We start from the raw sequence: 27,183 nt of genomic DNA, 5'->3' as shown, positions 1-27,183 counted from the left end.
TAAATAAAACAGTCCAGCTGAAAATCCATCTCTACAGAAAGCAGAGAGGGCATCGCTCCACGTCCAACCTACAGAATGTAGCATCACACACACTCCAATCTCCACGTCCAGCCTACAGAATGTAGCATCACACACACTCCAATCTCCACGTCCAGCCTACAGAATGTAGCATCACACAGACTCCAATCTCCACGTCCAACCTACAGAATGTAGCATCACACACACTCCAATCTCCACGTCCAACCTACAGTATGTAGCATCACACAGACTCCAATCTCCACGTCCAACCTACAGAATGTAGCATCACACAGACTCCAATCTCCACGTCCAACCTACAGAATGTAGCATCACACACACTCCAATCTCCACGTCCAACCTACAGAATGTAGCATCACACACACTCCAATCTCCACGTCCAACCTACAGAATGTAGCATCACACAGACTCCAATCTCCACGTCCAACCTACAGAATGTAGCATCACACACACTCCAATCTCCACGTCCAACCTACAGAATGTAGCATCACACACACTCCAATCTCCACGTCCAACCTACAGAATGTAGCATCACACAGACTCCAATCTCCACGTCCAACCTACAGAATGTAGCATCACACAGACTCCAATCTCCACGTCCAGCCTACAGAATGTAGCATCACACAGACTCCAATCTCCACGTCCAACCTACAGAATGTAGCATCACACACTCCAATCTCCACGTCCAACCTACAGAATGTAGCATCACACACACTCCAATCTCCACGTCCAACCTAAAGAATGTAGCATCACACACACTCCAATCTCCACGTCCAACCTACAGAATGTAGCATCACACACACTCCAATCTCCACGTCCAACCTACAGAATGTAGCATCACACACACTCCAATCTCCACGTCCAACCTACAGAATGTAGCATCACACACACTCCAATCTCCACGTCCAGCCTACAGAATGTAGCATCACACAGACTCCAATCTCCACGTCCAACCTACAGAATGTAGCATCACACACACTCCAATCTCCACGTCCAACCTACAGAATGTAGCATCACACAGACTCCAATCTCCACGTCCAACCTACAGAATGTAGCATCACACAGACTCCAATCTCCACGTCCAACCTACAGAATGTAGCATCACACAGACTCCAATCTCCACGTCCAACCTACAGAATGTAGCATCACACACACTCCAATCTCCACGTCCAACCTACAGAATGTAGCATCACACAGACTCCAATCTCCACGTCCAACCTACAGAATGTAGCATCACACAGACTCCAATCTCCACGTCCAACCTACAGAATGTAGCATCACACACACTCCAATCTCCACGTCCAACCTACAGAATGTAGCATCACACACACTCCAATCTCCACGTCCAACCTACAGAATGTAGCATCACACACACTCCAATCTCCACGTCCAACCTACAGAATGTAGCAGCACACACACTCCAATCTCCACGTCCAACCTACAGAATGTAGCATCACAGACTCCAATCTCCACGTCCAACCTACAGAATGTAGCATCACACAGACTCCAATCTCCACGTCCAACCTACAGAATGTAGCATCACACAGACTCCAATCTCCACGTCCAACCTACAGAATGTAGCATCACACAGACTCCAATCTCCACGTCCAACCTACAGAATGTAGCATCACACAGACTCCAATCTCCACGTCCAACCTACAGAATGTAGCATCACACAGACTCCAATCTCCACGTCCAACCTACAGAATGTAGCATCACACAGACTCCAATCTCCACGTCCAACCTACAGAATGTAGCATCACACAGACTCCGATCTCCACGTCCAACCTACAGAATGTAGCATCACACAGACTCCAATCTCCACGTCCAATCTACAGAATCAGAATGTAGCATCACACACACTCCAATCTCCACGTCCAACCTACAGAATGTAGCATCACACACACTCCAATCTCCACGTCCAACCTACAGAATGTAGCATCACACACACTCCAATCTCCACGTCCAACCTACAGAATATAGCATCACACAGACTCCAATCTCCACGTCCAACCTACAGAATGTATTATCACACAGACTCCATTCTCCACGTCCAACCTACAGAATGTAGCATCACACAGACTCCAATCTCCACGTCCAACCTACAGAATGTAGCATCACACACACTCCAATCTCCACGTCCAACCTACAGAATGTAGCATCACACACACTCCAAGAACACAAACACTCTCCACAAAGCAGCTGCTGCAAGTTGGGGAATATCAGGCAGGGACATCCAGTCTATGGGACCAAGTACAGCAGTTACATGTGGGTCTTACATAAATCAGTTATCACTGTACAAGTAGAAGTCCTCTCTACCATTCCAATTTGACAGCAGAGAACCATTCTGCCCATCTAGATGTTAGGGACCCATCTAATCACGTTCACCTGGACATGGGCGATGGGCCAAATATTTTACTATCAGTGTTCTTCGCACCCAGGGCCAGATGCACTAAGCTTCAAAAGTGATAAAATGGAGACTGATCAACAGCCAGCCAATCAGCTCCTAGCTGTCATGTTACAGGCTGGGTTTGAAAAATGACAGTTAGGAGGCTATTGGCTGGTTGTTTATCACTGTCCGCTTTATCACCTTGGAGGTTTGATCCATCTGGCCCTTAGAGTGTGTATCTGTATTTTTATCTATATGGTACTAGTGGCCTTAATACGGTAGCACCTCTCATTTGGTTTAAAAATACAGCGTGCAATTCAGTCACCACCAAATAAATGAACATAAATTGGATAAAACACACATAGATTTAAAGGGAAGGGGGTATACGGGCAGTGAATTATTAACATTCTATATGACACTAAAGGCGCTCATACACTAGGCAATTAACCCACCATCCTGTGAAAGCCGGAAAGAGAGCCCAAATTGTAGGTGGATGTCTGGAGGGCCAATGAGATGTGCGGTTCCGTGCACATCACACCAGATCCTGCAAGTCGCACCAGCAGCACAAGTCAGCGATTGGATTGCTTCTGAGCCAAGCAGGCTTGGCTGGGATCTCATGCAAAAGGACCTCAAGGGGGGATTGCAGGTGACCTCTCCAAGGGGAAGAGTCACCCTAATAATGTAAGGGGGCCTTTACGGGTCAATTTTAAATCAGCACCTGCCAGGAGCTATTAATTTGTTACAGGGATAGGCGCAAGTGCACCAGGCGCCCATTATTTTGGCATGCACCTGCCTGCAGTGGAGCAGAAATCCATCCGGAGTTGGCCAGAGTAGCACCAGTTCTTTGCTCAGGTTTTCGCCTCTACACACCACTAATCCCAAAGCACTTGAGGAGGGCAAGTAATGGGTGCAAGCAGCATCCACTCACATCAGCAATATATCGCCCGCAGGGTTCGTAAAACCAATTGGCTTTTCCCCCCTAATAGTTATTTCCATGGTCTGTGTCTAAACCAGTTCTCACCTGCGATGGCGTAAACCTATAGACCTTGCGGTAAGTATGAAGCAAGCTGAAATGACTATGGTAGGTATAACTCCGGTGTCCGGGCAAAGGGCGTTTGTGTTCCTTGTATGAAGCCATTGGGAGGCGACGATAGAATCACCAGTATACTACCTTGTATGATCATCAATTGTATTCATCATCATTCTTACAGGCCTTGAATAAGATCCTGCAGGCTGACACATTAAAGCTTATTACAGGGCAGCTGCTCTGACCAAATAAGCTGTTATACCCCAGTGACCAGGCTACCGAGAAATCAGACAGACCGGCCTCATCAAGCAAATGAAAGGCTTTCTCCGGGGAATAGGACCGTAACTAGGTAACCAGATTTAATAATGTTTTGGCATCAGAGAATACAACCATTGGCTGGGATCTCACCCATTTCCCCTTTTTCCAGCAATTTAGATTTTTATCACAAAATTCTCAATAGGGAAATTAAATTCTGCAGTGAGCCCCTTGCTTGATGTCTAAATGAATGGGCATCAGATCTATTTAATTGTTTCTCGCCCATTAACTGCAGTATTCTTGCAGCCTCCGGGAGGTGTGAAAAAATGGTGTTTAAATTCTGTAGTTTGGGACCCTAAGCCGGACATTTAAACGCCCGTTTGGTAATATTGTTAGAACGGTCAGCCAGGTAACATGCTAATTGGTGTCTGATCAGAGCAACAATTGAATAGCTGCGATAGACGCTATTAGCATAGGCCCCCAGCAGGGGCGCTGACCACAGCAGAGCATTTTGAATTTGACAGGATACCAACACTAGATCTCTGTCATATTTATAAGTAAGTGAGGGGGAATATGTATAACACCTGAGGTAAAGTACCAAGCCATCAGCTCTGCAGTTTTACAGGCTGTGCTGGAAAAATGGGAGCCAATTAGCCTACCAGTATATTTTTGGATTGTCGAAGTAAACCAGAGTACCCGGAGGAAACTCACGCAAGTATGGGGAGAATATACAAACTCCACACAGTTAGAGACATGGTGGGAATAGAACCCATGACCTCAGCGCTGTGAGGCAGTAATGTAACCATTGCACCATCCGTACTGCCCCGTATATATAACACATGGTGGGAATAGAACCCATGACCTCAGCGCTGTGAGGCAGTAATGCTAACCATTACACCATCCGTACTGTCCCGTATATATAACACATGGTGGGGATAGTACCTATGACCTCAGCGTTGTGAGGCAGTAATGCTAACCATTACACCGTCCGTACTGCCCCGTATATATAACACATTGTCGGAATAGAACCCATGACCTCAGCGCTGTGAGGCAGTAATGCTAACCATTACACCGTCCGTACTGCCCCGTATATATAACACATGGTGGGGATAAAACCCATGACCTCAGCGCTGTGAGGCAGTAATGTACCCATTACACCGTCCGTACTGCCTGTATATATATAACACATGGTGGGGATAGAACCTATGACCTCAGCGCTGTGAGGCAGTAATGTAACCATTACACCATCCGTACTGCCCCGTATATATAACACATGGTGGGGATAGAACCCATGACCTCAGCGCTGTGAGGCAGTAATGTAACCATTACACCATCCGTACTGCCCCGTATATATAACACATGGTGGGGATAGAACCCATGACCTCAGCGCTGTGAGGCAGTAATGCTAACCATTACACCATCCGTACTGCCGGAGATATAGACTGTGATAGAGACAAAGCAGATAGCAACAGCCCAGGCAGGGAAGAGTTACTGCATGGGTTTGGAAAGGCGCAGGGTGCTAGAATGAACTTAATCAGTCTGGGCGGATGACTTGCAAAGTGAAATTGGCAACTTGGGCCCATGTAGTGATCAGATTTGTCCAGATAAGGCATCCATGACAGTAACTGGAGTCATACTAAACATTAATAGAGAAGTATACATAACATATTTTGGTATTTGTGTAGTTTCGCGGCGGCAGTTACGTAGTCAGCGTAGCGTCCCTGTCAGAATCAGCGCAGTGTTCCCGCGGCCAGCGTAGTTAGCGTAGTCAGTGTCCCGGTCAGAATCAGCGCAGTGTTCCCGCGGCCAGCGTAGTCTGTGTCCCTGTCAGAAGCAGCGTAGTGTTCCCGCGGCCGCTTAAGTAGTTAGCGTAGTCAGTATTTCACGTAGTTACGTAGTGTTCCCGCGGCCAGCGTAGTCAGTCAGTGTTACGCAGTTATCGTAGTCAGTAGTGTTCCCGCTAGGATGGTTTAGCGGGGCGCTGCGCCCTGCCCGATTTTTAAAGGGCAAAATGCGCCTTGCCTCTCTGGCAGCGCCCCGATAAAACAGCCTGCCTTTCTCCCTGCAGGTGACACCAGGGAAGCCCGGCGCCGCTGTAGATAGCGATGCCCAGCGCTTCCTCGGCAGTGCAAAGTCTTCGGGGCGGCCGGGCCCACCCCCTTCTGTGATGGCCGGGCCCGCCCGTTTTCATCACGGCGCAGCCCGGGCACGCCCCTTTTGTGCTGTTTGCAGCCCGGGACCGCCCAAAATAGTGACGTCGGCGGGCCCGGTCCACCCTCTTCACGCTGCCCTTTGAAGCGGCGCCCTGCCCGCCGAAGTTCCTAGAAGGAACACTAGTCCGTTAGCATTCTGTCAGCACCTTATGGTCTGGGCTACGCTGACAACGTAAAACTACACAAGTACCGTTATTTAATATTCAATTCATGTGATGTGCACATATCGGACGGTCATTTATCACCGCAGCCATGGGAAGTTGCTGGGGGGCTTCGATGCAATGTTCTTGGTACAGCAAATGACATAGGGGTGGATTCAAATATTTCACCACGCCCGACCTCCTGCCTGAAGAGCCATGGGAGATCACGGGCAATATTCACATGGGTGTTTTTAAATCAGGCTTAGCTGCGCATATTGGGTTAACCCAACAATACTAATGGCCGCAATGTGAAAGTCCCACTTTGCACTCACACGAGTGTCTTCTTGCGCATTCCAGCTCGCTACCCCAGGTGGGTGGGAGCAGAAATTATGGCGTCGGCAGCCATACGTGCCCGAACGAAGCTACATTTGAATAGCTCCGTTGGGCACCCTCTAGTGCAGGGCTGGGCAATTGCGGCCCTCCAGATGTTGATGAACTACACATCCCAGGATGCTTTGCATTAGTTTTGCTATGTGGCCAAGCTGAAACTAATGCAAGGCATGCTGGGATGTGTAGTTCATCAACTATGCAGTTAAATGAAGTAAAATCGCTCACACTGTGCCTGTATATCGCTGCGTGTGTAGGTCCCATAATCAATGTAGGTAGATTGCTTAGAAAATTCCCTGAAATCGTGTAGCACCAGTTCGCGTAAATGTTCTGTAATTATATAGTTAATGTAATACGATTCGACAACGTTGGGGGGGGGGGGGGGGGATTGGGAGTATCATGTATTCTTGACAAATCAAGAAGTACCAAATCCAGAAATAAGGAATGTAGCAAACTGGAAAATGAGACAATTGGTTCCATGATAAATCACTAACAAAATAACCCTTAAAAATATGATTTGTTTTAAAATGTTTTTTTTTTTTTTTTAATAAACTGTCCACAGCAATTGGCATATGTACTATTATTAGTATAATAAGGTTCTCTCAATCGTCCTACCATCTGCATGTCTATAGAGACCACAGTGTGTGCGTTTGTGTGTGGGGGGTGGGGTGGGGGGCACAGGTTCAGCAGAGAAATGATGTTATCAGGACTCTGCACCCAGGGGCAGGGGATAAACACAATTCCAATTCTTACCGCTCAGCCTACACCTGCAGAACCCTTACAGGTGCATTATTAAAATAAAAGGTTCAGCACATAAAGTCCCTCATTAAAATACAAGAGTAACAGAAAAAGACACTAGCTACAAATAAAATAAAAAAACAAGATGTGGCATATACAGGATACGGCCACACAAATGCCGAAAAAGCAGATACAGCGCCCTGCGTCATCAGCAGGACTTCCTGGGAGCACATTCTGAATGACATGATAAACGGGATTTTAGCGAGATCCTTACTCAGAATACAATCGGTAACCAGGCAACGAGCCCCCTCCAGCATCACATACTGAAGGCACTGCGTGGGGATGGGGTCTCCTGCTGCAGCGATAGTGCCAGAGAAAAATACCTTTCCGACAGAATGATCAGTGGGAGCACAACGCTGCTGCAAATACACTGTCCAAATATAACTGCAAGAACACCCCAGAGTCCTAGCCCGTATCCAATCTATCAGCACTTATGGAATATATACACACATATATATCTGTTATCTAGCACGTATTCAATCTATCAGCACTTATGGAATATATACACACATATATATCTGTTATCTAGCACGTATTCAATCTATCAGCACTTATGGAATATATACACACATATATATCTGTTATCTAGCACGTATTCAATCTATCAGCACTTATTATTTATTTATTTATTAACAGTTTCTTATATAGCGCACACAAATTCCGCAGCGCTTTACAAAGCATAATTAGGAACAAAAACACATATCAAATTACAGTACAAGACAGTTTAGGACAAGTACATGGTAAATATGGATAGTTGCATCAGGGGACAGGACACTGAAGCAATCATCAGGGTGGCAGAGGTTTATATATTCTAAGAAAGGCACAAGAGGAGAGAGGGCCCTGCCCGTGAGAGCTTACATTCTAAAAGGGGAGGGTTAGACAGACGGGGTGACACAGAAGGGAAAGAAGTGGGCATAAACAGTTAATTAGGATGAGAGATGGTCAGGTTTTATGCTGGGGGGTGGGAAGAGGTCAGCTTAGTCTTTGATATTTTAAGTCTAAAAAAGCGCTGGGTCATCCAGGAGTAGATAGCAGAGTGACAGTAGGAGATATGAGTGAGGATGGAAGGAGAGAGATCAGAAAAGGAGCGGTAGATTTTAGTATTATCAGCATAGAGGTGATAGTGGAAGTTAAGTGAGCAAATAAGTTCACCCAGAGAGGACATATAGAGATAGAGAAGAAGAGGACCAAGAATAAAATTTGGGGGGACACCTATTATCAATGGAAGAGCAGGAGAGGTGAAGTCATTAGAGGTACAGCAGGGCATTTTCAAAACAGACAGTGCAAATACCAGCATTAACAGTGATATTCAAAGTTTTAGCAGTTGCAGAAATGGTGATAAGCTGGATGAACAGTCAGATACCCAGGAGTAGTATGTTGTGAGTATGAAGTGAGCTCACTCAAAGCAGTCCTTTGGTTTTCTGAGTTGCTGTAGTTTCTGTTTTTCTGAATCACTTTGATATCAAGATGTTAAGTTGGTTGGCAGTTTCTGTCCAGTTTAAGTCCAGAATAAGTCCAATCTTTAATCTATGTAACTTTTTCTCCCTACTTAAAAATCTTCCTACTTTAAAAACTGACAAAATATCAATAGTCAGCTTTCAATAGTCAGCCAGGCTGTGTCAGCCTAGTATTCTCACTAAATACTAAATGCTGTTTCTAAGTTTATTGATTAAGACCCCACCCAGCCAGAGCCCCTCTCCCACTAGCAATAAAACTAAGATAAACAAATGGTAAGAGGTTACATACCATCCCAGCCACTAATACATTCAAACTCACTTTAATTCTTAATACAATTGCACAAATACCTATAAGAATGCAATATGCAGGCAGAGTGATGGTGACTCAATACTGGCAATGGCATGTAAGGTTAAATACCTATAAGAATGCAATATGCAGGCAGAGTGATGGTGACTCAATACTGGCAATGGCATGTAAGGTTAAATACCTATAAGAATGCAATATGCAGGCAGAGTGATGGTGACTCAATACTGGCAATGGCATGTAAGGTTAAATACCTATAAGAATGCAATATGCAGGCAGAGTGATGGTGACTCAATACTGGCAATGGCATGTAAGGTTAAATACCTATAAGAATGCAATATGCAGGCAGAGTGATGGTGACTCAATACTGGCAATGGCATGTAAGGTTAAATACCTATAAGAATGCAATATGCAGGCAGAGTGATGGTGACTCAATACTGGCAATGGCATGTAAGGTTAAATACCTATAAGAATGCAATATGCAGGCAGAGTGATGGTGACTCAATACTGGCAATGGCATGTAAGGTTAAATACCTATAAGAATGCAATATGCAGGCAGAGTGATGGTGACTCAATACTGGCAATGGCATGTAAGGTTAAATACCTATAAGAATGCAATATGCAGGCAGAGTGATGGTGACTCAATACTGGCAATGGCATGTAAGGTTAAATACCTATAAGAATGCAATATGCAGGCAGAGTGATGGTGACTCAATACTGGCAATGGCATGTAAGGTTAAATACCTGTAATGAGATGAATAAGAAGAAGACAGGCGTTACATCACAGTCGTTCCAGAATAAGTCCAATCTTTAATCTATGTAACTTTTTCTCCCTACTTAAAAATCTTCCTACTTTAAAAACTGACAAAATATCAATAGTCAGCTTTCAATAGTCAGCCAGGCTGTTGTTTACTTATGTTTACCTAGATGTCTATATCTATATATATTTATTTATTTTATTTTATTTTTTTCCCCTAGGTGCACAGCAAGTCAGGAAAATCAATTCACAGATCTATACTAGAAGATCCCCCCTCCCCCATCCCAAACACTGTAACAGCTGAGTGTACTGGGGCAGAAGACAATTCTCACATGAAATTTCAACAAATACCTAGCATAAAAGACATATGGGAAGGGAGGGGGGGGGGGGGGGGTGTGTGACAACGCCATTCAATTAGGGAGTGACACGCAACAGACAAGTGTCCGCCAAACCATTTCCATTTTGAGGGTGTGATCACTGAAAAATAGAGACACTAGCAAGAGGGGGGGGGGGGGGGGGGGTAGTATTGTAAAGTATCTTGGTCCTAAAGCAAAGATTACCAGCTTCATATTATTTCAGCAAGTGAGAACAGATAAGTATATGATAGAAGGAAACAGCAGCCTAGTTACCCCCGGCTACGGTATAAATGGCGATGTATCATTGTAAAGCGCAACGGAATATGCTGCGCTATATAAGAAACTGTCAATAAATGTATGGGTCAACAGTCACTAGGTCGACTTTGAAATGGTCGACATTGACAAAATGACAACACACGCTTATAGTCGGCATGAATAAGGTCGAAATGAGTTTTTCACATTTTTATGTTGCATAATGATTACACGCTTCGGGGGGGGGGGGGGGGGGGGTCAAAAAACGTATGTCTAGGTCAACCATAAGTTTGTGTCAACCTTGGGTATGTCGACCATTTCAAGGTGTCAACCATTAGTGGTCGACCTAGGCATTGACTTCCCAGTGACCGTATCCCCAGGGAACAAGTTATCAATGGGAGGCTGTTGAGAACACAGGTGGGGTGTGGACACAGGATGCTGCAATGCAAGGTGCAACTAACCAATCTCAGGGGTCCTTGTACATTTTCACGTCAATGTTTTTATGAAAAGCGCTACAAGACCTCACTGTATGGACAATCCCAGCATGCCACAGAATAACGTGGCCATCCCCCAGAAGAGGTTATACTGCCATTTCGGACTGATCAGATGACAATACAATGCTAATAAAGAATGCCCCATCTCCGATACGATCCAATGACAAAGAAGGGACTCTTCAATGGGTGCGTGACAATTCAATGACAGCCACATTTGCCCACGTACACTATATGAGCTGATTTACATTATCAGCTATATATCCTGTCCTATAACTATTATTATTGCATACGACTGATCACCACCCATGGGGTCACAGACCGTGGGGGAGGGGGGTGGATTCAATTGCTGGCAGATGTCTGGCTACAAATATATAATGTACATTATGGTCCTCTGAGGTGCAGCACAAAACGTATGATGTAGATAGAGGAGCTTTGCGATGACCAAACCGCGTAACGCATTGTGCTGAACCGCATTCCGCCCATTGCGCCAACTGAACTTTAACCCTTTGCGTATCAAGTGAATTTGACAAACCAAGCGCGAAAATTGCCAAGGAAACATTTTTATTAATCATAATGACCTGTAATGTTACCTTATATAGGAGATATTATCTTTTTTTCACATTTGTTTATTTGAATTTATATAACAAACGTGAGCGACTGGCACTTTAGCGGATATTTTGCACATCTGACACGTTGGCCCTCAAAGGGTTAAAAAACATAAAACGAAGATGAACTACTGACTCCCATGTTAGCACTTCTATGTTACACCACCGGACATCAAACAGGGACTTGCACCAAATATTTGGGTAAGAGATCACAGACTACTGCTACATTAGAGTCTGACTACTTTATATGGACAGCAACAGGCTGATCTTATCCCGCATCACACAAACATGCACCAGAAATCCGGCCCAGCGGGTAGTGACATCGCTCCTACAAACAAGTCTTCATTCAAAAATACATGAAGGGGTTGATTCAATTCAGTGCTCTGTGAACATCGCCAGGAGGGAGCTCCTGAAGCCATGTCCAACTAAAATCTAGAAAAAACAAACAAACAAAAAGGCCCACGTGGCTGTTTTGTGCCCTAGCGAAGTGTGCACAGCATTGCTGATTTGCATAGCTCTGCGAGCTCCCTACAGGCACTATTGACAGCATTGCTGATTTGCATAGCTCTGCGAGCTCCCTACAGGCACTATTGACAGCATTACTGATTTGCATAGCTCTGTGAGCTCCCCACAGGCACTATTGACAGCATGCTGAATTGGGATTGACCCCTATGAGCATGGAAACTTGGCACTCCCTGCCGCACACTGGCATGTCCTCACCATTCCCCGCCACAGTGTACTATGGGCCTGATTCAGATGCCAGTCACTATTAGAGGGCACTTGTTGCCTTATGATCTCATCCACCTGGGAAACGCTGGCGCTAGTTCCTTAGAACTCTGCACCTTTCAGTTAATCTTTCCTGCCTGGAGTGTCTCTCTGCTGTAGTGCTTATAGCAAAGCCTGGCCTGTATCTCAGCACTGAGATACAGATCAGTCTGTGCTACAGCCTAAAGATGCAGCAGCAGATCAGAAGCCAGCAGGAGTGAGGCCCATAAGGTAAAGTGATGCATTCATGCACTGGATAGCTTGGTGCAATGAGAATGAGTTAGGCTACAGTGTACATACCTGGACACCTTGAGGCAGCATCCAGTACAAACGCTGAAGAGACTACGATAACATCTGTGACCCCCAGCACACAGAACCATCACAACACCTACATCCACGGCGAACCTGGAGGGACTGATACATTCTCAAAGGTATTTTGTTTATTTCTTTAAAAATTACAGTCTAAGCACTTAGGGGGCAATTAAATGGCACAGAATTAATGGTGGAACGCTCACCTTGTAGAAAGTCAGCCTGTGTCCTCTCTAATCTAACCATGGAGAAATCATTAACAATCCCACATGCACAAATCATAAATAAGCCCATTCCCCTGGAAGCACAACAGTAAGCTGCTGGTAATATCGCTGTAACTAGACACAATGAGCCTGCTATTTGCTAGCACCATCATATGCTTGGGAAGAGAACGCTACCTTCCAATACTGGTCTAACTGGACTCTAAAATGTCCAATGTTTCCAAACGTTCTATATGAAACAAGTGTTGGGTCTATGTCAACATGGGCACCGTATAAGCCAGAGCTCGACAAACCCCGGCGACCAGATTCTGCTTCCTGGCAACCAGATTTTTGTGGGGAGGAAGCAGAATCTGGTTGTGGCCGGGTGCGCTTGTGGTAGCAGTCGGACAGAGCAGTGGACAAACCACCCAGCTGTATGAGAGCAGGTCCGCCGCCACCATTTCAAAATTTGAGCCGGCATCGCGAGCCACTCAGTTTGCAATTAGGCAGCCAATCAGGAGCGGCAGTGGTCACTCCTGATTGGCTGGCACAGGCCGCGAGCTCTGAATGAAGTGCAATCTGGTGCCAATTCTTAAATAGCTGCAGCAGACCTGACATCATACAGCCGGGTGGTTTGTCCACCGCTCTGCCGGCTGTTACCAAGGATGGTAATAGCAGGGAGGAGGGATAATCCCCCATGACAAGGAGCATGCAAGTAAGCGGAACTTATGTCGCAAAATATGTAATAGGCTATACGGCGTGTGGTATTATATATATTGGGCATTACAGTGTGTGGCATAATGTGTAATAGGCATTATGATGTAAATTTTTGTTGCGGGCCTTCGGCTTGCACTGTCCTTATTTTTAGTTTATCTGGCTCCTGCACTTTCATCCTGGCTCCTAGATTTTAAAGAAATTTGTTGAGCCCTGGTATAAGTGTTCGCGTCCCCTCGCTTGGGGAACTATTGTATTCTCGCTCTTTGCCCACTTGGATAGTAAAGTATGAACCAAGTCTGTATACAACCAAAAAAAAAAAAACGTGAAAAACTTTTCAACCTTTTGAGTGGCGTGTCAACCTTCTGTCACTGCATACCCATTGGCTTAGCCATCTCTGAGTTCACTGCTCACGGTGTCTGCGGTTATAGAAGCGCCTTCCTCCAGGCTCGGCAGGGGTGACCATGTAAACACTCCAGATATTTAACGTATATAGTTCAGAGACTGCATTATATTACTGTCAAACAATGGCTTCGCTTGCACTTTTAGAGGTTTTTTATGAATGCTAAATTCAATTATATTTAAATGTATGCAACATTCCCAATCCCAGTGTTGCACTGAAATACATAAATAGTCAGACTGGCTTCCTATACGCCAAAGCTGGTCAACACAAAGCCACCCCGGAAAGTCCCGTGCCGGCGGTATGATTCAGCCTGTAAGGACCAATGTTACAGGCTGCTGGGAGCGCTCTGCAGTCCAGGCAGCCTGATAGCATATCAATATTGGTGATCTGTCAAACAAAAACTCATCACTCTTATATAATGCTGCAACGATCACCTAGGAGACTCCTCCTAGGGATATAACTCCGCCCCCACCTCTGTGTATATACCCTGGGCATTTTCTAGGGTAGCTATCTTTAAGACAGAATCAGACCAGACCAGAGGATCAGGGGCACCAGTTGCAATCATCAAGAATTTGCACCTGGACGTTCTGCTTACACTGTAACCTGCTGTGAGCTGGACCTAAAGAGAAACCACTAAAGTTCTACACATGGATCTAGCTGGAAGAAACCAGGCAGCAATCAGGAGCTAGGCAATATGCGACAATATGTTCTCCGGTGAGAACACTGACCGGCAATCTAGCTAAATGTATCCTGCATGCTGGATCTTAATCGCCGGGTGATAGCAATGCGCGGGCCGTGCATCCCTGCGGCCCCTACACACGGAGCGCTGTAGGGGCAGTTTCTATGCCATCTAGGTAAACCGCTCAGAAAAAGTCCTGAAATCACCCCACAAGACAGAAAATGGGCATGTGTGAAACTACACAGACTAAACCAGAAGTATTGTTATCTGTAGGTGTGATATCGGTTATGTCTGCAGATGCCTGCACAGTGCACATGGTCCACACCCAGCTCCAACATGCAATATACTGATCACTAACCATTAGCAAACAAAGTACAGGCCTGCAGTAAATCACAAGTTACCTGTGGCGGCGCCCATTATATGACCTGACAACCAGCACAATTTAATTAGAGGCAGCTCGTTAATATACCAGCTAAACCCTCCACTTGTCAGCAACATTTTTTTTACCAAAGCTACTAATGGGCACCCAGTTTTGCAATTAAATATTTTCAGGCACCCTTTAATTCCCAGGACTGACTAGATCACGTTAAGCCAGCAGCTAAACCAGACTAAAATAGGCGCAATGCAAAAAAATTGCAATTTGTGTCCAAACTGGACACTTTTTGCTTATTTCCGCTCGCCAAATGCAGAGGCTGCAAGCAGTAACAGTACAGAAAATCTCCGATATCTCCCCATCGATGCTGCCCATGCACAAGACTAATACAGTAGTTAAGGTATCATGAGAGCCATGTCATCTCAGGAACAGTGCCCATAGTGGTTCCTTATGTTACAGCACAGAAAGTGCAATACAATGGGGTTGATTCAATTCACAACGCTGTAAATAGATAGAGGGTGCTCCTGGGGCCATTCATATCAGCGCGATGCAATGTTGGAGAATGCCGGTACTCACAGGTGTTTAGTCACAAGTACAGGACATCGTCCATCACAGCTGATCAGGAAACTCACTAGAGATTATACATGCCGCCCCCCTCATACCAGGCAAGTGATTATGTCCTTTCCACTTGCTGGTAGCAATGTCATGCCAATGGCAGCAGGCATGGCAGGAATACATTTAGACGGCCAAAGTGGTTAAGCGTGTGACTCTCATGGGATTACTATAAAGCATTCCTGTTCCTATCACTACCTACTTGGGGTCAAATTAAGTTTGGATGATGTTAGAGATGACCACCATCTAGTGCTAGTGCCCACTTAAATCTTTGAGATGGCATATTTCAATATTCACCCATATAAATCTGCAAATAAGAAGTGCACTATTCCATGATGAAACAGGCAATGATTGTGTGGTTCTATCCAGGGATTATACACAATGAGGTGGGAATTTATCACACTAGTTAGTATGTGGAAAACTCTCGTATCACTATTTCAACAGCCATGTAGATCAGATAAATTTTGCAGGGGTTGAAGGAGGAAAGTAGTAATACTCCGTGAAAATCTCTGCATTATTCAAAAGATAAGGAAGAATGAAAATAGAAGATAAAACCAACTTTCATGTTTCAGGAGAAGTCGTAATAAATCCACACAAACAGACCCTGCAGAGCACGGAGCCTTCCCGTGAGGTTTCATTTGTATGTGTACGCAAACATACTGCTCCGTCCTGGAACATGCAAACGTTGTGCAGCTCATCAGCGGAGCTTCTGCCATCTGCTCATTACAGGGAGACAGGGGAAAAAAATCCCTCTCCTCCGTTTATTGCTGGAGGCCAATACCCCCTTTCTCACACAAACCCCGGCACGGACACTGAACACACGATCACCCTGCGTTGCACTTTCTCGGAGCACACTTGATTCTCGGGAAAACACACAGAACCTCACGCTACATCTAACCTGAGGAACATTCCTGGGTCAACGCAACATCATCCGGCACTGACAGAGGGGCGGGATCATAATCCGGGAAGCATAACCTCCTTTCATACCAATAAAACTGGGGTCTGTTCTGGGAATATCCCAGGTGTTATAACCCATGCAGATCCATTTACAGCAGTCCAGGCTTTCTCCAGGTAAAAGTAGGGATATAAAAACTGCAGCGTAAGATATGATGTATAAGTAGTAGGTGGAACCTTCCCTGGGTATCTAAATGTGTTCATATCAATCAGGGATCAGCATCCATCCAACAATTTAACAAAGAGCTGCTACAAAAACATTGAGGGCGACTGAAATAGCTGCAAAACTTACCACAGGGTTTGTGCTACTGGGTTAACGGCCTGAAGCTATTCAATAACTGCTTGTGTTAAGCCCAACACTAGCCTCGAGGGTGACCTTGCACCATCCTGGAAAACCTCAGCAATTAGCGCTTCCAGGGCTAATCTCAATGTTATGGCGTCCAGGAATTGCAGAGCTCTGACAACTTAGCCTGGAATCGAATGCCTGCCACACATCAGGACGATATTCTTCCAATCATGTTTGATATTTCACAAGTAATTGTTCTCGAGTAGGGGTAAATTAATGATTGGCAGGTAGGCACTGGTCGCCAGGGCCCGCCTGCTTGGTCACGGTTAAGCCCCATACACACGGGGCAATTTCAGCCATAATTGCCGGGGCTACGGTTGATGAGCGACCATAACCTTGTGTGTACATGGCGACTGTCGCCGGAAGCATCCAGCGGCTTCCCCCAACAAAGCGTCTCGTTTTTATCAGTGACCATCTCTGGTCACAGATGAAAACGGTACAGTGAGCAATATATTGCTCAGCGCTCACATTGCTCCGTGTGTACGGATCGTTATCTCGGAGTGTAGGTACCAATGTCAACAGACAGAGCTTCAGTGGTGCAGCCGCTCAGACTGTAGCAGCGATGCTGGATGGAGATATACAGTCAGGTCCATAAATATTGGGACATCGACACAATTCTCATATTTTGGGCTCTATAAAGCACAATGGGTTTGAAATGACCAAACAAGATTAGCTTTATCTGCAGACATCCAGCTTAAATTGAGGGTATTTACATCCAAATCAGGTGAATGGTGTAATGGAGCCCATACACGGTCCGTTGTGTACGGCTCCGTTCTGTACTACCGCGCATCACATTGTACAGTACAAAAAGTGCTGCACATACTTTGTGTACTAGGTACGGATCGGATCGCAGTGCGGATGCGATCCGATGTGTACTATTGAAGTCCCAAACGGATCCGTTAAACGGACCGTGTATGGGCTCCATTAGAATTACAACGGTTTCTATATGTGCCTCACACTTTTTAATACTTTGTTGCAAATCCTTTGCAGTCAGTTACAGCCTGAAGTCTGGAACACATACACGTCACCTGACGCCGGGTTCCATCCCTGGTGATGCTCTGCCAGGCCTCTAGTGCAAAGGTCCACAGCAGACTTTCCCAACCACGGTCCTCAAGGCACACCAACAGTGCAGGTTTTAGTGATATCCAGGCTTGAGCACAGGTGACTTAATTAGTACCCGAGTGATTCTGATTAAACCATCTGTGCTGAAGCCTGGATATCACTAAAACCTGCACTGTTGGTGTGCCTTGAGGACCGTGGTTGGGAAAGCCTAGTCTACAGTGTGTGCTTGTTCTTGAGGCATTTTTCCTTCATCAAGTTAAATGCTCAATCGGATTCAGGTCAGGTGATTGACTTGGCCAATGCGTAATATTCCCCTTATAAAATTTTTTATTTTTTTTAAACTCTGGTTGCTTTTGCAGTATGCTTCAGGTCATTGTCCAAAGAGTTCTGAAGCTTTTGACTGAATATGAGCAGATATTACCCAAAACACTTTAGAATTCATCCTGTTTTTGTCTGCAGTCACATTATCAATAAATACAAGGGAACCAGTTCCATTGGCAGCCATACATGCCCACGCCATGACACTACCACCACCATGCACTGAGGAGCGTTCCTTTCCTTCTCCATGCTCTTCTCTTCCCATCACTCTGGTACAAATTGATCTTTGTCTCATCTGCCCATAGGATGTTTTTTTAGATGTTGTCCGGCAAACTCATTTTGGTCTTCCGGTTTCTGAGGCTCCCCAATGGTTTACATCTTGTGGAGACCCCTTTATATTCCCTCTTGTGAAGTCTTCTCTTGATTGATGATGGACACATACTGTATACACCTACCTCCTGGAGTGTGTTCTTGATCTGGCCAACCGTTGTGAAGGGGTTTTTCTTCACCAGTGAAGTCATCCTTCTGTCATCCACCACAGTTGTTTTCTGTGATCTTCCGGGTCTTTTGGTGTTGCTGAGCTCTCCGGTGCGTTCTTTCTTCAAAAATGTTCCAAACAGTTGATTTGGCCACACCTAATGTATTGTCCATCTGTCTGATGGGTTTCTTTTGATTTTTCAGCCTAATGATGGCTTCACTGATAGTGACAGCTCTCTTATACTGAGAGTTGACAGCAACAGATTCCAAATGCAAATGTCACACCTGGAATCCACTCCAGACCTTTTACCTGCTTAATGAATGATGAAATAACGAGGGAATAGCCCACACCTGTCCCCGAAATAGCCTTTGAGTCGATTGTCATTACTTTTGGGCCCTTAAAAAGTGTGAGGCGCATATAAAAACCGTTGTAATTCCTACACCGTTCACCTGATTTGGATGTAAATACCCTCAAATTAAAAGCTGAAAGTTGCAGTTAAAGCACGTCTTCTTGGGTTCATTTCAAATCCATTGTGGTGTATACAGCACAAAGTATGAGCATTATGTCGATGTCCTAATATTTATGGAGCTCACTATACTGGGGAGCTGGCAACCTGCACCTTTGAACAAACCCTTCCCCCCGCCTCCCAGTACAGCTGACACCTCCAACATTCACCCAACACTCAAAGTTGGCATGCACTGCCAACTCTTTTCGCAGTACCCTCCATACAGCAGGCACCGTAGCTCAGTCAATCGGTGCCGTTTCTGTCAGCTGCAGAGTACTTGTGGCAGTGGTTTCAATGAGTGTTGGAAGAGGCAGCACCAGCAGCTCGGCTAGATAATACTGGGCAGTGTCACATCTGTGTTATGACAGCGCCTATTTCCTAAGCAGTACAATCGGCACTGTGCACCCCAATTATCCCCCCCTCCCCCCTCTATATCTGTCACAGATGGTACTGTGCGCTCGGCAACATCATTTTAGCACATATGACAGAACTTGACATTATCCTGGAATATACTGGACTGTTCTGGTCTCTTTTGGAATGTATGTTATTTACTGTAATAGAGACAGTTTAACAAGTGTCTGTACCTAAATATATTACTTTATCACCTTTACGCATTTACACCTGGAGGTGGAGGCTTAGAATTAATCTTGCAAAAATGTTCAATGTATGGATCAAAGTATCATTTACACAGATATAAAAGTAAGTATTTGGTTAAATAAACTATTTAAAACAGGTAGAAGTAGGCAGACACTGTCCGCATGTCTCTGTGACATCACAAGTTGGAGAGTAGTTGGCTGGTCTGATGAAGAGGTTGGTTAGGTGTGTGGGGTGGTGTTTTAGTTAGCCAGAGAAGTTGGACGAAAGTGTGTTTGATGTTTGGTCAGCGTAAGATTTCATGTTTTCCAGACTACCTACATGGGTCACAGCTGTAGTCATTAAGTTCAATTGTTAAAACATGTGGTGCATTCATTCCTAAATAGACAAAACCTGAAATTCAGACAAATTGGTAATTAAACCAAATTTGTATGAACAAGTTTTGTCAATTTTCCAGTATTTGGGAGCAAATGGTCCATCGTCATATTCTCTTATCAATTACCTCATTTCAACCAGCGGGATCTAGCAGATTTTTTTTACCGACATAAAGAACAGATCCACAGGTGGATTGGAACACAAACAGTTAGTAGCTCTTATGGACCAGGAATGGTTACCCCACTATAGCATATTGGTTTTATATGCTCACAAAGCATTCATTACAAAAATCCATCACCATGTCCCAATATCGTGGCCCCCAACTGCTGTGTCTCATCTTGAGAAAGACCAGGTACATAGATGTAGAGCTACAGCAGCTGCCCCCACTCTGGTACTTATCCCCGATACAGAAATAGATAATTCTAGACCGAGCACAGAGTGGATACAATAAATGGTCATTCTCTGGAGGAGGTACAAATGTGTTCTCGTGTACGCAGCACTAGTAATATTCAATTGTTTATGCTAATTGCCGCCAGATACTCAGCAATCGATCATAAACACTGTGGCAAAATGCACCAGGTGTAGTAAACGCATAAAGCAGCCTGGGCACTCTACATTTTGACTCCCAAAATACCATCTTTGGGCAGGTTTCGATGGGGGGGAATCCCAACAGGGGTCAAGTATTCTTACCTTTCAATTCTATTTATCCCTGCCAGCAGCCTAACCCCAACACTTACTCCACGCCACCTAAATGTCATCGTCGGTCAGGGGTGGTGCTACATGGGGGCAGCATAAAGGGTGCAGACTGGGCCCACCGTCATCACCAAAGGGGGCGGGCCGGCGAAGTCATCAAATGGTGTGGGCCTCACCGCCGCCATCACCAAAGGGGGTGGACCTGGCCACCGCTGAAGCCCCTGCCGGGGGAAGCGCTGGCATCTATGGTGGCGCTAGTCTTTCATGTGCACATCTGCGGGGACAGGCAGCAGCCTTTTCTAGCAGGGTGCTGCTAGAGGGGCAGGACGAATTTTGCCCTTTTAAAAAAAAAAAAATGGGCAGGGCGCAGCTCCCCGCTAAAACAGCCTAGCGTGAACACTAATGTCACTGGTGCACTCTGGGCATCACTTAATGTCCAGAGTGTGCAAGAAGCACCGGAGCATACAGGAAAGAGGAACTACACAGGTTGTTACATCTGCAGGGTGCCAGAATAAACACTTATTATAATTATCTGTCCCTCACTTGCTGTAATGAAATCTCACCGAGATTACCTAACGCCCCAACCCTCTGTTTACATCTATTGTCTTGTTTGTGTATTCCTTACATTTCATATAATTATGTGTACAGGTATTAATACTATTACCAATGCACAAACCAAATGTCATTGTATCTGTTGGTGCATAGTGTGCTGATATTAGTATTATAACTAGTAGGAGTAATAAGTAGAAAGTGAGAGTCCAGGAAGGGCTGAGGAAATGCTGCAGCTACAATAGAACTAACAAGTCGGGATTCAGTTGATAGTAATGGGGCCTATATTCGGGGTGATTTCAGGGCATTTTCTAATACCCCATTCACACCACAAAACAAATTACCGAGTTTAAAAAATTTTCAACCCGGTAATTTGCCGGGAAACCCGGTTTTTTTGGTGGTGTGAAAGGGTCAACACGGGTCTTAAATCCCGGCACTCCGACCCTGCTCTTGACCAGGGTTGGCGTGCCGGGATTTAAGACCTGTGTTGACCCTTTCACACCACGGGTGGTGTGAATGGGGTCCGGCTGCAAACAGCAAAATTACCCGGCACTTAAAAATGCCGGGAAATTGCTGGTGTGAAAGGGGTATAAGATCTCACTATCTAACGCCCCTACATTGCTCTGTGTGTAGGGGCCGTAGCAATGCGCGATTCATATCCAGCTGGATAAATCTAGTTCCATTGACAGTCAGGGCTAGTGTTCTCACCGGAGAACCCTGACGGATCGCTCAGCAAAATCTCCCCGTGTGTAGGCCCCATAACACTGGAAAAATCCCCATTGGAGTTTGACCAAAGGCATCTGTCTGGGGATAGCATCGCCACATGTTCGTTATTACACCGGCCCTGGGCAAAATTCTATTTGTAGAGATGGATTCATGTTGCTGGAAACGGCGACTGGTATATGGATGACAGGTCGACACCGTATGGTCAACATGCAAATGGACGACACAAGAGGTTTAACATGAGAGGTTTTTTACATTACTAATCACGAGAACTGCAAATGGGAACGGTAAAATGTGCAAAGTGCTGGAGTAGCGGAGCAATGTACCTTACGCAGAGCAAAGTACCTTACGCAGAGCAATGTACCTTACGCAGAGCGTGCAAAAGGATGCAGTATACCAATACCGCTTTCACATTGCAAAATGAAGGTACGCACCAGGACTTTGAAACTGTTCAGTCCCGGCACGACCCTACATTTTGGGATGTTCACATCCCCTCAGTGAACGGGCATTATTGCCGGTTTGCTGACATCATTTGGGGGCGCGGCGGGGAGTTCACGCGTCATCGGGGGCGGAGGCAGCGCTTAGAGCTGACCCTGCTCCAAGCGCTGCCTCCTCCATAGTGTGAGAGGGAAACTGGTCGCTCAACCCATTTAACCCATTCACACTGCACAGCAACGAACCGGTAAGTACTCTGCTTTTTTAACGGTTCTTATTGCCGTGTTGCTACCCGTTTGCGGGACCCGATTACCCCTTTCGCATTGCACTAATTATCGGGTGGAGCCGACAAGAAAGCGGCATGTACCTGATAATTAGTTACGATGTGAAAGTGGTATAAGTTTAGATCTGGGTCATAGAACTACAAATTAACACCAAGAAATAGTCATGTAGACCTCTGTCAGTATCTAATGCCACCCGAGTTTGGTAGCCGTGCGGGGTGCCACACCTACCTCGGTCACAGATATCTTGGGGCTTGGATCTTGGAGAATTGGAATCTATCCCCATATAGTACGTTATGTGCAAGGTGATAATGCTCCAGCCAATCATCTCCAATATGTAAATGTACAGTTAGAAGCTGATTGGCTGGAGCACTGTCACCTTGCACACAAAGTTCTTTAAGCACTACACAATAAACGATATTGCTCTGCATCGTTTCACCCATCATCGAAACACGCAGGTCAATTTTGGCTATATAACCAATGGCCCACGTCAGCGGGTCCAGGTGACCTCACTGAGCGATATTGTTTAGTGCGTATGCTGCATTCAGTCACCTGCGGCCGATATTGGTAACTATCAGCCGCGGTCCAGGTTGTATAGCGCGTACAGGGTTTTAGAGGTTGTTACTAAGATTTGTGGTGGTATTATACGCTGGCCCATTCCTGTCTCCGTAACCCTATGATGCCAGCAGTTGTAACCACATGCAGAGAGGGGGGCTTTTGGGGGATGGCGATGTGAATAGTACGTCTCAAGGGGCGCTGAGTTCACCAGAAGCTCAAATCACATCCCAAGCATGCCGGAAACAGGAAGGTCTCCAGCAACTTGAGTGCCAAACGCTGCCTACCATTACTCTATGCACAGGTACAGACTGTACCCGCCAGACACCCAAATGGTAACGCAGTACTGCTCCCAGTCATCACAATATGGACAGTAGAAGAAAACATGGATCCCACACACAGGACCCAGGGTGCCCACTGCGGCCTCAGACAAAGCCCACTGATCAACGGTTCCAGATCGAAAGGCAACATGATGAAATGGTCTCCTTCCAGAGTACACACATTGCGCAGCATTTACAGACAATACTTGGCTGTTCAAATCAGTTCTTGCCCCAGGAGCTTACAATCTACCACTTAAGATGAGGAGAAAATGGAGGACAAAATAACTAAAATAGTAACAAACCACAGTAAATGTTCGGTAGCTCTTGTGAGAGTGAATCCCCGTATAACAACATACGACATTAATCACATCTGATTATTGCACAATCTACGACAGACACAGGCCACCCAGTGCCAAACAAGCTGAACGTCTATAGCGGGCTTGGCATCTACGGTACCTAGCTACCTGCAATCTGCAGTATGTGACCTGACAGCGAGGGGAGAGAGACCGATGTCTGACGCTACACCGTCTGGAACATGGACAGACCTCATACCCAGGGAAACACCGACCCGCAGTTACTATACTGTCCCCAACTAGCCAATGCCACACAACGCTGCATTCTGCAACCGTAACACCGGAAAGCCCTCAGGGAGGGGATAGATATACACATCCATTCATAGCTGGCCAGTGACAACAAGCATAACATGTATACATAATAACACTTTCCCTAACCCTAGCAGGCGTGTCTACAAACATTACACAGCAGCGACACTACGCACACACACATAGTAAGCGGGCTCACATCCATAGCACATAAACACACACGTCACCGGGGGAACAACCCCCATATAAGTGGTAGATTCATATGAAATATATACACATACTGAGACAAATTCACGCTCACATTAAACAACCATGTATATGTCCTCCGATCTGATAGCTCATCAAGTCTCCCCCCCTGCAATAGATATGGGGTGCAAGTGCTGGGTGGGTATGCCCTGGCAAAGGGGTGGGGGGCAAATGCAGGGATGCACAGGCTGTGTGCAATGGCTAGGGTGCAGGGGGGCTATGCCAGGGGTACAGAGAAGGAGGGGGGGGGGGTCGCTATGCCAGGGATGCACAGGCTGTGTGCAATGACTAGGGTGCAGGTGGGATATGCCAGGGGTGCAGAGAAGGGGGAGGGGTAGCTATGCCAGGGGTACACAGGCTATGTGCAATTAGGAGGGGGGGGGGGCTATGCCAGGGGTGCACAGGCTGTGTGCAATGACTAGGGTGCAGGGGGGCTATGCCAGGGGTGCAAGAAAGAGGGGTGGCCATTATGCCAGGGGTACACAGGCTCTGTGCAATTAGGAGGGGGGGGGGCTATGCCAGGGGTGCACAGGCTGTGTGCAATGACTAGGGTGCAGGGGGGCTATGCCAGGGGTGCAGAGAAGGGGGAGGGGTCGCTATGCCAGGGATGCACAGGCTGTGTGCAATGGCTAGGGTGCAGGGGGGCTGTGCCAGGGGTGCAGAGAAGGGGGAGGGGTCGCTATGCCAGGGATGCACAGGCTGTGTGCAATGACTAGGGTGCAGGGGGGCTATGCCAGGGGTGCAGAGAAGGGGGGGAGGGGTAGCTATGCCAGGGATGCACAGGCTGTGTGCCATAACTAGGGTGCAGGGGGGGCTATGCCAGGGGTGCAGAGAAGGGGGAGGGGTAGCTATGCCAGGGATGCACAGGCTGTGTGCAATGACTAGGGTGCAGGGGGGGTTATGCCAGAGGTGCAGAGAGGGGGGGGAGGGGTCGCTATGCCAGGGATGCACAGGCTGTGTGCAATGACTAGGGTGCAGGGGGGGCTATGCCAGGGGTGCAGAGAAGGGGGGGGGGGGGGGGTAGCTATGCCAGGGATGCACAGGCTGTGTGCAATGACTAGGGTGCAGGGGGGGCTATGCCAGGGGTGCAGAGAGGGGGGGGGGGAGGGGTCGCTATGCCAGGGATGCACAGGCTGTGTGTAATGACTAGGGTGCAGGGGGACTATGCCAGGGATGCCAGTCTGTGGGCAATAATTGTGATGCAGAGGATAAGCAGTGAAGGCCTCAGATCAGACTTCAATTCCCGGCGGCATCTGACAAGCTCACAGTAACCCGTCTCGACCACTAGGCCGCCTCCCCGGCCCTTCTGTTGGGAAGGATGAGAGCGAAGGAAGATGGCTGCTGGGCCTGGGAGAACAAAGCTGCGGCCTGGGCCCATCCTAGCCCCTTCTCTCCCCGCCTCCTCCCCACCGCACATACTGACCTGGTGTGAGTAAGGTGTCTTCGGTGGTAGATACGGTATAATGTCGGGGCAGGGATGAGCGGTAGATGCGAAGGATGGCGGCGGATTCTCAGCGACTTCGCTCCGGCGCTTCGCCAGTCTCCTCCGTCTCTCTCCCCTCTCTGGCCCCGCCCCCTGCTCAGCTGTCAATCATCCTGCTAAACACAACGGAGCTGAGCTAAGACGGCAGCGGCCTCTGCTGGTACCCAACGGAACTACAACAATAACTGTCTGCGTACATGTTCATGGTGTAACTATGGCAACGTATTTTAAATGATGTGTAATGCTGGGTACACACCAGCACCATGCTGCTCGTGAGCGGGTCGTCACAGGAACATACGACCCACTCACGAGCTGACGGAGCCGCCGACCCGCCGCCAACCGGCACAGAATCCGATCACTACCCGCACCCACTACAATGGTCATTTCTGAGATTCTACCTGCTGCAGGTAGGATCTCAAAAAAGCCCTAACGACCCGCGGGGCCGCGCATCGGATCGGGATTGCATCAAAAGGGCAGCGAAATGGCCCAAAACACGACCGATTTACATACAATCGGTCGAGATTATCTAAATTGGCTCGTTTTGGGCCATATTGTCCTGGTGTGTACCCCCCAGCATTAGGTAGATGGGATTCGAATGCGGTGACTGTATTATTCCATACATGTTCTTCTGGAGCATGTATGGAATAATACAGTATATAATAATTACCCTGTACACATTGTTAATGTTCTAAGGCAGTGGTCAGGAAACAGGGGTAACTTACCCAAAATGGGGTAAAAATTTTATTCCTGGGGTAACAGACGGTCACGCTGCTGAGACAGTCTGGCAGGCATATGAATCTATATACAAGCCTGGCTATGTCTCAGCAGTGGAACCGTTCATTACCCCCAGGAATTTTATTTAATTGCATACAGAATCTATATATATATGGGGGGTGCTTGCTGCTCCTTTTTCAAGGTGAAAACAGTGTAACAGTGATAAAAATAAGCACATACCTTAAATACAGTGCAGGTAGGCTCTCTCCCCTCCGTCGTGCTTTGGATGCCGGCTGGGACGCTGCGTTCCGTTCGCCGGAAGTTACTCTCCCCCGGAGGTGACGTCATCCGGGTCTCAGTGTGAAGCGCTGTTGGAGCGCAAGCTGAACCGTGGTCATGGTAACTGGCCACTGTTGGTAATTGCG

At 46.7% G+C, this 27,183-nt stretch overlaps 1 protein-coding gene across 11 annotated transcripts in view; it reads right to left on the bottom strand.

Annotated features, from left to right (window-relative positions):
* PRRC2B (proline rich coiled-coil 2B) overlaps positions 1-26,143 on the bottom strand; it is a 76,305-nt gene extending 50,162 nt beyond the window's left edge. For all 11 annotated transcript variants that reach the window (XM_083160895.1, XM_083160903.1, XM_083160899.1 and 8 more), the window contains exon 1: positions 25,985-26,143. The gene's annotated coding sequence lies outside the window, so the exon portion shown is untranslated. The remainder of the gene's footprint in view (positions 1-25,984) is intronic.
* Between the last annotated feature and the right edge of the window lie 1,040 nt (positions 26,144-27,183).

This window comes from Crinia signifera, chromosome 9 (assembly GCF_055691185.1).
Source record: "Crinia signifera chromosome 9, ASM5569118v1, whole genome shotgun sequence".
NCBI classification, from domain to species: domain Eukaryota; kingdom Metazoa; phylum Chordata; class Amphibia; order Anura; family Myobatrachidae; genus Crinia; species Crinia signifera.
This window is presented reverse-complemented; position numbering and strand designations above follow the sequence as displayed.